The sequence below is a fragment of the Triturus cristatus genome, chromosome 1_1 (assembly GCF_964204655.1).
Source record: "Triturus cristatus chromosome 1_1, aTriCri1.1, whole genome shotgun sequence".
In the NCBI taxonomy this organism is placed as follows: domain Eukaryota; kingdom Metazoa; phylum Chordata; class Amphibia; order Caudata; family Salamandridae; genus Triturus; species Triturus cristatus.
The window spans coordinates 703,326,803-703,337,820 of NC_140579.1; the positions used below are offsets into that span (position 1 = coordinate 703,326,803).

Genomic DNA, 11,018 nt, shown 5'->3' on the forward strand with positions numbered 1-11,018 from the left:
CACACCTATTTTATATTTGTCTCTGTGAGTGGTGAATCCTGTCTTGCTTAGTTTACAAAGAACCTCTCTTAGGATCTTGTTGTGTTCCGTCTCCGACTCCCCGTATATTAGGATGTCATCCTGGAAACACAATACCTTTTCCAAACCCTTCAAAATGTGTTGCATTATTCGTTGGAGCACTGCCGCGGCAGATGCCAGGCCAAACGACATTCTGCTAAACTGGTAGGCTCCAAAGGGTGTTATGAAGGATGTGAGGGCTTTGGAATCAGGGTGGAGAGCTACCTGATGGTACGCTGCGGAAAGATCCAAGACGCTGAAATATTTGGCACCTTGTATTACACTGAGCATCTTGTTAATGTTGGGTAGATGGTATCTATCTACCCAAATGTTGGAGTTAAGATCCACACATACGCGGCGGATACCTTTCCCACCTTCCTTAGACGTGACCACTATGGGATATAACCACTGAGAGCTTTCAATTCTCTCAATTACACCACACGTTTCTAGTCTCTCTAATTTTTGTCCTGAGAGGATCTCTTATAAGTAAAGGGACCGATCTAGGATTGTGAATAGTTGGTTTGTGTTGTTTCTTCAACTTAATTTTATGTAAGAAACCCTTCAGCAGACCCAACTTGTCTGAAAATACCTCTGGAAATCCTTCACACACTTCTTTCCCTACGCTAGATCTCTCAACCAAATACACTTTTTCTGAAGCATTGGGGTCCAATTTTATCCCAAGATCTTTTTGGTGATTCCACCTTAATTTATTTGACCCATTTCTTGTAATGTACACTTTCCCCACAAGTAACCCTGTCTTTGAAGTTGATCTGCATAATGAGCATGCCCACCAAGGGTATAGGATCGTGGCTGTAACCACCTGGATTGACATCGGGGGGTAACATTTCATAATCCTTGCTTCCTGAGTTGGACTTGAATGTAGCTTCATTGTTAAGGGTATAGGGGGAACAAGAGTCTGCAAATACCATATATGGGATATCATCAAGGAGAATTTCACATTTGTGGTAGTTACCATTAGATGATTCCTTAGAGTCTGCTACTTGGAATACAATGTCATCATTCGAAACAGTGTCACTATGAATCATGTGAGTGACATTTGTTCTCACAACATTGCAAACTTTAGAGAAATGACCATGTTTGTTGCATTTCCTACACGTAACATTCCAAGCTGGACAATTTACATTGTTAGCTAAATGATTAGGATTACCACAACGGAAGCATTTAAATTTGAAAACATCAGTTCTTTGTTTTACCTGTTCAGTGGGAGGCACTTTGTTCTTAACATCCTTAGTTGACATCCTTAGGTACACCATTATCATTAACTTGTTTGACTTCAACAGCGTCTTTCATTTCACTCACACAAAATGCAGTGTGCTCTATGCTTTTTGCAATATCAATCGCTTGTTTTAATTCAGGAGCATCAGCTAATACTTTCTCTTGAATTTTCTTGTCAGAAGTACACCTAACTAACTGATCCCTGATTAAATATTCTGTTAATGTACCAAACTCACAAGTAGAAGCTAATCCTCTTAAAACTGCAATGTAATTTACCACTTTCTCATTCTTCCCTTGTGATCTAGAAAAAAATCTATGGCGTTCTAGAACCACATTGATTTTTTCTCCAAATTGGATTTCTAAGTTTTTTAAGGGTATTGAAAGATACTATTAATCCAGTATTAAATAGTTGATTTATTATATAGAAATGCAGCACAGCAACAGGAACAACTGACACCAAGACAGCTCCAGTGCAACTGGCCAGTCTCAGCCCAGATTCTAGTCCATGGTTCCAAATGGAACTAGAATGTATAACAAAAGACAACTCATGTGGCACAAAGTAGAAATTAGCATATAACATATCCCCCTTCTGTACAAAAACAACAAAACAAGATATATATATACTGCAATTAAATGTAACTGAACTATCTAACAAAATTTGACAACTTCACAGGAAAAGATCTTGCACGAGTGGAATCTTTTACTCTATGAGCAACTGAATCACTATGTGATCTAGTGGTATCCAGACCATTGGAAGTTACCTGTTGGGAGCAACCATCCAAACGTACTTTTGCAGATGAAGAATGTAAATCATTATAATCACCTTCTGTCCGGGATCTAAAATTCGTAGGACATCTAGAAACCCGCCTGATATTCCAAAGCTTACCATCCTGGGTTATAAGAGAATTCTTGAACACTTTGGTGATCTTAATGGGTTTATAAAACTTACTCATGCATTTCCCTAAGAAACCAGGTTTTTTTACTCTCACCCATTCCCCTACTTTAAAATTGTGTTCCTTAACATTCCACTTACGGTCATACCACTCCTTGTTCTTTATTTGTTTTTCCTTAACTCTAGTGCTGGTATCATTTATATCCTGGACATTCCTTATTTTATTGTCACACTTCTCTTTAAGCCACCATGGACAAATATAAGAAGCAGGATCCCTGCCCCTTAACAGATAAAAGGGACTGACTTCCGTAACTGAATGTGGCATAATTCTATACGTCCACAACCTTTCCCTTAATTCTCCTTTCCAATCCTGAGAATGCTTAAGAACCTCCGACACGTAACCCTTTAACACACGATTGAAACGCTCAACCTGACCATTTTCGTGTGGCGCATACAACGCCGTGGTAACATGTTTGATCTGGTGACACTTGAGATATTCCTCCATATCTTTCGAAGTCAACTGCACCCCATTATCAGTCACAATGACCGAAGGACAACCTTCCCTTGCAAACATTTCTTTAAAGAAATCCAAAACTCTAGTAGTGGTGGCCATTGATACAAACTTTACTTCTGGCCACTTAGAATGATAATCTACCAACACAAGAGCATACCGTGAATCCAACGGCAAATTCAAAAAGGGGCCAGAAATATCAAAAGCCAGTTTCTTCCATGGTTCTTCTGGCCAAACTGTGGGACTAAGAGGAGGGACATTGACCTTAAGCATTTTATCATTTGATATGCAAACATCACACTCTCTAACTACCCTGTCAGCCATGCGATCCATCCCTGGCCACCAAAAATAAGTTCTCATTAACCGCTTCATGGCAGACATTCCTGGATGTGATTTGTGAGCCAAATTGAGAATCATCCCTCGGACTCCAAAAGGTGGTACACATTTACCAGCGTTATACACAAAATCCCCTTCTAACTCCAAATCATCCGCCCCATTATACAAAGGCATAAGCTCTTCTGACACATCTTTCCTGTTTGGCCATCCTCCCACAATAAATTTCTTCACTGACTCCCATAGAGAATCATTCTCCTCACTAGATTTCCATGATTCCTCTGAAATGTCAGCAAATGCACCTACTACAACATCCTGAATGGTTGTGACAATATCTGCTTCATCATCTTTTTTTGGTACAAATTCTGTTTTAAAACAATACTCTTGCAATCTCGAGGTTAGCCTTGCAATCCTGGCAGTGGAATTCCAACCTCCTCCTGGGGAAAGTATGTTAACCAAAGGTTTATGATCTGTCCTCAATGTAAACCTTCCACCCCAAATGTAGTTTCTATAATGTTCAATCGCCCATACACATGCCAACAACTCCCTTTCTATGACAGCATATCGCATTTCAGTTTCATTTAATGTTCTAGACGCAAAACACACATTCCATTCTTCATTGCCTGATTTCTGCGATAAAACACCACCTATTCCATACAAGCTGGCATCTACTGTAATTACACAATGTTTGTTAATACAAAAAGGTCTTAAAATGGGAGCATTGACAATATCTTTCTTGATCACCATAAACGCCTGTTGTTGTTCATCTGACCATTCAAAATTGGCATTTTGCCGCAATAACTTCCTTAAAGGCTCCATTTTATTCGCAAAATTTGACACAAACTTCGAATAATACTCGCACATTCCTGCGAAAGACAATAATTGTTCCTTAGTCTTGGGTGAGGGAGCATTTAAAATTCCATCTACGTTGCATTTTTTCGGAATCACCCCATCACCCGTTAGTGTATGCCCCAAATACTCCACACTTTTTTTAAACATTTTACACTTGTGAGATTTAAGGGTTAAACCATTTCTTTTTAACCTAAGACAAACTTCCTCCAGGTGTTTTAAGTGCTCTTCATTATTGTGTGAAAATATTAGGATATCATCCTGAAAGCACTTCACGAAGTTATCAATGTCCTTGAAGATGTTGAACATTATTCTTTGGAATACCGATGCCGCTGAGGCCAAACCAAACGGCATTCTGTTATACTAAAATAACCCTTGTGGAGTTATAAACGCTGTTAGCATTTTCGATTCCTCAGTGAGCGCGACTTGGTGATATGCTGACCTTAAGTCAAAAGTCGAAAATACTTTTGCCCCTTCCAACAATGACACCACTTCATTTATATTGGGTAATGGGTGACAATCAACAATTATTTCTGAATTCAAAGCTCTCAAATCTACACACAACCTCAAAGACTTATCTGGTTTCCGGACTAAAACAATGGGCGAAACCCACTCAGATGAATTAATGGGCTCTATTATGCCTTCTGATACCAAATCTTTTTTAACATAGTTTTCAACTCGTCCCTTACATTTATGGGTACTGGTCTAATCCTTTGTCTAACTGGTGTGGCATTATTCTTAAGTTTAATTTGGTGGGAATAATCCTTAAGTTTTCCCAACGATTCGGAAAAAACTTCTTTGCACGAGTCTTTTATGAATTTTTCCATACTCTCACATCCTGTAAACGAGATGTAATTATCATTAACAGACTCATCCAACACCACCGGATCCTTAAGTCTTGGATTCAACATTATTCCAAGTTTCCACTGATCCTTCCAGCCCAATACATTTATGCCCTTGACTGCAATGCATAACTTAATATTTGCCGACCTGTTTTTAAAGGTCACTGATGTTTTGAAGTACCCCACCATGTCTATGCGTGAACCATCATAACTCAGCGGGTTTATGTCTGGTGGCAACATCTCATTGACATCGAAGACCCTTGCAAGCTTCTCTTCAAAATAGTGTTTACCAATAATGGTCCATGGTGATCCTGAATCAGCCATAAGATCTAAATCTACCTCTGAAACACTAACCACACACATGGGAGGATTTTTGACAGGAATGTTCTCATTTTCTTCCAAATCAACCATGCCACCCAAAACCGACACCACAAAACCTGTATTTTGTGGCCTGTCTAGATAATCTCCCTCAATTAAATCTTTTGCAGGGCCTTGTAACGTACATGAAATTCTGGGGCGATATTGACCTGAAAATTTCCTTTGATCCCTGCACATGTTAACAAAATGACCAACCCTACCACAATTCTTACACTCTCTCTTTAAGGCTGGATATCCAGGAAAAGATGCCATGTGGTTCCTGTTCCCACATCTGTAACAGGCCACACTCTTTCCCCACCTTTTGAAGTTAGAATTACTCACTGAAAGTGGATTATGCACTTCATTCTTACCCTCATCTTGGCGTTTCACAGCAGCAATCTCTTCCGCTTTATCTACCTTGCTATTATTCTTTACAACATGCATCCATTTCTCAGTTTGTTCAAAAGCTTTTGCTGTCGAAATCGCTTGTGATAATTTGGGATCCCCCATCACCCACAACTGTTTTTGTGTTTCTTTACATCTCACATGTACAATAATTTGATCTCTTATCATTTCATCTGTAATGTTACCAAAACTGCAATGTAAACTTAAATCGCGTAACGCTGTTAAAAAATCATCAAAAGACTCACTTTCTTCCTGTACCCTCGTATAAAATTTAAATCTATTCAGTGCTATATTGCTTCTAGGTTTAAATCTTTTTTCTATTCTAATCAACGCTTCATTGTACACATTAGTTGCTTCAGCATTTTCTGCAATGGTAATTTGTGGTAACGCTCTAAAAACCATCTGACCCTCAGAGCCTAAACAGTGTAACAAAATACTTTTCTTCCGTTCAGCTCCCATCCTCTCCCCATCTATGGCCTTCATATAATTTATAAACTCTTCCTTCCACCTGGCCCATGGAAGAGGTGGATCACCTTTCATTTGTAAGAACTTTGCTGGTGGTTCAAACTCATTTTTTTTTAAATATCCTTAAACCCTGTAACACCTTACGTTAACCTTTTGAAGCCTACACTACCAGCATTTATATACAATTTTTTTTTATATTTCCTTCTTCGTAATATCTGTGCAATGTTCTAAGCTTAATCTACAAAAGTCACCTCAACAGGATATGTTTATATATATCCTTGACCTGTTTTTTGTAGTCTAAAGTCACTTCAATACATAGTCTTCGAGTTCACATACATGCAGTTCTTCCTTTAAAAATTCTTGCAATCCTGCACTTGAAGAAAGCCAAGACTTCCGATTCTTAAATAAACAATCTTCACCAAATCTTAAAAATCCTCTGCCAACGAAGTCTTTCTTTAAAAAAAAAAAAATAATTTTTAAAACCACTTACAATAGTCTAATCCTTGTTTCTGCCCTGAATTACATCCAAAATCTGAATCCGTTGCTCCGAACCGTCACCTGTACCAGTAGATTACCAACGGTGATGAAATTCAGTCCCTTTCAGACGTTATAGTTCCTTACACTGTTATTATCCTGTACAAAAATGGCCGCCACGCAAAGATCGTTCTTCAATTATTACCCTGTTCCAAAATGGCCGGCACGCAAAGCGTGTTCTTCACGTCGATGAGGAGTTCCAGCATTCCATCCGGTTCCCAGAATGCACTGCGCAGTTCCGGAAGACGAGGCAATGGCGGAGAACACTCAGCTGAGCCGACACACCAGGGCTCGAAGCGGAATCGCGACGTGCCAGCATTCCAGGGAGACTTGCGAAGACCATGCGCAGATTTTCAAAAGATGCAGAGCGTGTCTAGTAAGTTAACCAGTCTATTTTGAACCAAGCGTTGTAATTACCTTTTGCTGCTGTAAACCGGAACTTCCAGCGTAGCCCAGCAGACACTTAACACTGGTCTCTTAGACACATAGATTAGCGATCTCTCCCCTGGTATAGTCCTTTTCCAAGTAATTTCTTAAATTCGTCCTCCTTTCGCAACAAATAGGTGAAAGCGGCTTCCAAATAATTATTTCTTCCAGGTTCCCTTGACCAAGTAAAGTTACCTCGTTGTATCTTCTCTTTTTCCATGCATATTTTCTTGCTTTATTCCTTTTTAAAATAAACACACTTCTTTAGAATGGGTTCAGGAACATCAATCTTCTGTGCTGCTTCTTGATGTTGAGAAGGATATTCCTCCGCTCGTCGCCATTGAAAGATACTATTAATCCAGTATTAAATAGTTGATTTATTATATAGAAATGCAGCACAGCAACAGGAACAACTGACACCAAGACAGCTCCAGTGCAACTGGCCAGTCTCAGCCCAGATTCTAGTCCATGGTTCCAAATGGAACTAGAATGTATAACAAAAGACAACTCATGTGGCACAAAGTAGAAATTAGCATATAACAGGTATTTTGATAGACATCATGTTGACGATCTCCGTGCGCATCCTCACTTCCGCTTTCACATTCAATTACAGTGTCAGGGAGATCATCAAAAATTTCTCTTGCATTTTTTCCCAAATTATGTAACAGAACATGATGTTTGTGAACAGAAGAGAATCTGTCCCCCCAATAGCAATTAGATAAGATTAGAAAAGATTCATCCATCTTTTCCAAGGAATAAGTGGTTCACCCTCATCATTCAGGAACGAAGGAGATTGAGACATCGCAAATGATGCCATAATGGGAGATAGGAGAATAACCACGGTAGAGACCAAAGAAGAAAGGAGAAGAGACTAAGAAAGGAGAAAAGTGACCAGTGGTGGAAGGAAATAGAGGAGCTGGCAAGGCACACTGCAGAAATTAAATAACAAAGATACACGAAGAGAAAGAAAATCTACTGTATCAGAGAAGGATAAAAACATGCAAACCACATATAATTCTTTTATAAATATAACCCCAAAGTGGAATGTCAGAGTCAAGGAGTGATGCAAAGCTGTGCCTGTCAGCGATAAATGGACAGTCTAAAAGGTAAAACAATAATAGAACCTGAATAAAACTACAAGGTAAACTATTTCCACTTAGCGAGTAAGCTGTGCCTGTCAGCGGTGTAAGACTAGCAGGCAAAAACACGTGTACTTGGTAAAGATAGGCTGAAGAAATTGACGTAGATTTCTGTGGCTGAAGATCAATAATACTGCCACGCTTGAGTGACTCCTGAAGAATGCAGGAAGAACGATCCTCACTGCTGAGCAGGTTGTAACGCTCCCGCTGCCAGCAGAGCGAATAATACCCACAGCCTCGCCTGTTTGACAGATTTCTGGTAGGCTGGTGAGGAACTTGAAGCATGAAAGGACAACCTCCCACAGCGTATGTAAATACGTTCCCGCTGCGAGCTGAGGCGGTGTGTCGAAATTGACACCGTCGCTGAGGGAGGTACAGCTGATATGAACACTTCCTGAAAGGCTGAGCGCTCGCCGGGAGTGGGGGCTGATTAACAGCTGCGCATGATGAAACAGCTCCCACAGGGAAGTTGACAGGTTTCTTAGGATGGCGGCAGCTGAGCGCAAAAGCGGAAAGCCGTGTAAAGTTGAGACGGAGTGTAGAAACTGACTCGGTCTCTAGAGGAAAAAAAAAACTGAATAGAAGGTTCGTCTAAGAGCAGCAGCTGGGCGCCAACCAGGCGGGAAGCCGCTACCGCTCTAGCAATTAGGTTCCCACTGCGACAATCACCTGTGAAGCACTTCCACTGAGGGGATGAATGGATGACAGATCGTTAACAATGAAAACCGGCAAGGTGCTAACAGGGAAACTGCACAAAAAGGAGCTGACAGGATTCCCCCTCACCCCCGTATCTAAGGAATTGTCAACAGTCGCTTGGAACACAGATGACCAAGAAAGCGAAGAGCTCTCAATAAGCAGTTTGTGGGGTGGGAGGAGAGAGCGTCGCTTGATTTTGGTATGCGCTGGGTAAAGCAACAAAATCAACACTGCAGCGTTACTCCAGACACCGAAAGTCAACCACTGAGGGGACCCACGCTGATGATTACAATACAGGCGTGAAAGATGCGATCTCAAAACGCTCTGTACACGCATGGATTCAGTGCCCACACAGGAATAAAGTCACTCAGGAAGCTCCAGGATAAAATGTCACAAGCCTCCACTCACCAAATGGAAGGAGAATTAAATAGGAAGTCCCACGAAGTTCAACAAAAACGGACCTTCAGCTGGTGTAGGAGAAACAGGGGGAGAATCTGGAACTGCCCCTAGCGCATCAAGTCGTCGCCAAATTGTTAGAAGTAAGCAGCGGACTCAAGTTGAGAAGAGAAGCTGTTTATTAAACACAGAGCCTTAGGCACCAGCTGGTAACTGACGCTCACCAACATTCTAAGGTGAGCTTCACTCTCAACATTCTAAAGAGGGACGTACCAAGGGTATGGGGAAAGGAGGGGAGGGTTTGGCAAGGGAGATACCAATTGCATAAGGGATAGTACAACAAGTGGAATACATTCATAGATTACAACAGAAGACCACGTACCTCGCACTCGTTGCATCGCCAATGCGGCGAGCGCAATGTAAGTGGTTTTCTTTTTTTAAATTTTATTTTACTTAGTTGTGGCTTTCGACTCCTCGCCCACCCCGTCCCCCACCCCACCGCTCTTACCAGCCGCGGCTGCTCCCAAATATGGCAGGGTGTATCTAAAGGGGTTTTGTTAAGGATAAAAAGTAATTTCCTTCAGAGATACAAACGTTTAGAAGTCCATATACCTTTAGGACTACATAAATGTTCAGGTACAGGATGTATACCTGTGTAACCCACTATACATTGGAGTAACATGGAATTTGCGAAGAATTCCAGAATTAATCCTTTGAATCTGTAACTGTTGCATATTTCCAGGAGATGTTCTGGAATCCATTGTGAATTTCATGGTACTCAGAACCTTAGTACAAATGTAAGTATAAGCATAGGGGAGTACATTCTCAACTCTATTTTGTGAGGGTACAACATTTTCAACTATATTATGTGAATCGGACCCAAATGTTTATGAAGTAGATCTGTTGTGATTATACGTCATGTTTTACATTCAATTTCAGAATTTTTGTCTTTAGGTTCAGACCATACTTCCCCAGAAGACCCAAATCCAGCATCACCTCAACCTTCGACTCCTGGAGAAGTCACAACTCCCCCAACAAAACCTCCAACTCCTCTTACACAACCCACTGAACCTCCTACTGAAGACCCATCAGTGGATCCAACTTTCTGTAAAGACAAAGCAGATGGATTCTACACAAATACCATCAACCTTCACAACTTCTATTTGTGTTCTGGAAAGCTGACCTATTCCATGACCTGCGGGGATACACTAGTGTTTGATGAGATCTGCAAGTGTTGCAACTGGCCGTGAATAAAACATCTCTGAGACAACCCAAGACTGTGGATGCTGCACAATTCACTAGGCCAAGAATAAAGTAAAGCCTTGCACTTGCTTTGCATTCATGTCTTTTCATTCATGGAATGGTTTCTGTGTTCTTTCCAATGCCATAACAAATGCCAAGCTGGGAAAGGGAATGCCTAAAAACTATGAATAGTCTGTAAAAGGCAGTGATGACAACTTAGAGGTGGGCCATGACTGGAGGCAGGAACATGACTCTCTGGCCCACTGAAGCCTCTGCTCCTATCCTCATGAATTTTAGCAGTGGCCCTCACAACACACATACAGCTACTGAACTTCTTGCAAGTTCGAACCTTAAAAGATATCGATTTTGTGGTCCTGCAGAACTTATCTTTGCAAGTTGTCTCGTCAATGTTCTAGAAAATCACAAGTTCGGGAAAAGTTTCAGCTGGGATTTTTCAATATTTGGGCACTCTCAACAGTGCCTTATTTATTGTGGAATAATATTACCAGTACCACATTTTCCATAGCATCACACCAGCAGTACTACCCTTTCAAATGCACTCCTCTAATAACAGTAGCCAGCCAGATCGGTGCATCATCAAAAACAGCGCAACACCACTAACAGTCCTACACCAACAA

General features: G+C 40.9%; 1 pseudogene; it reads left to right on the plus strand.

The window, feature by feature from the left end:
- LOC146870906 (acidic mammalian chitinase-like) overlaps nt 1-10,396 on the plus strand; it is a 195,596-nt pseudogene extending 185,200 nt beyond the window's left edge.
- Nucleotides 10,397-11,018: the final 622 nt, after the last annotated feature.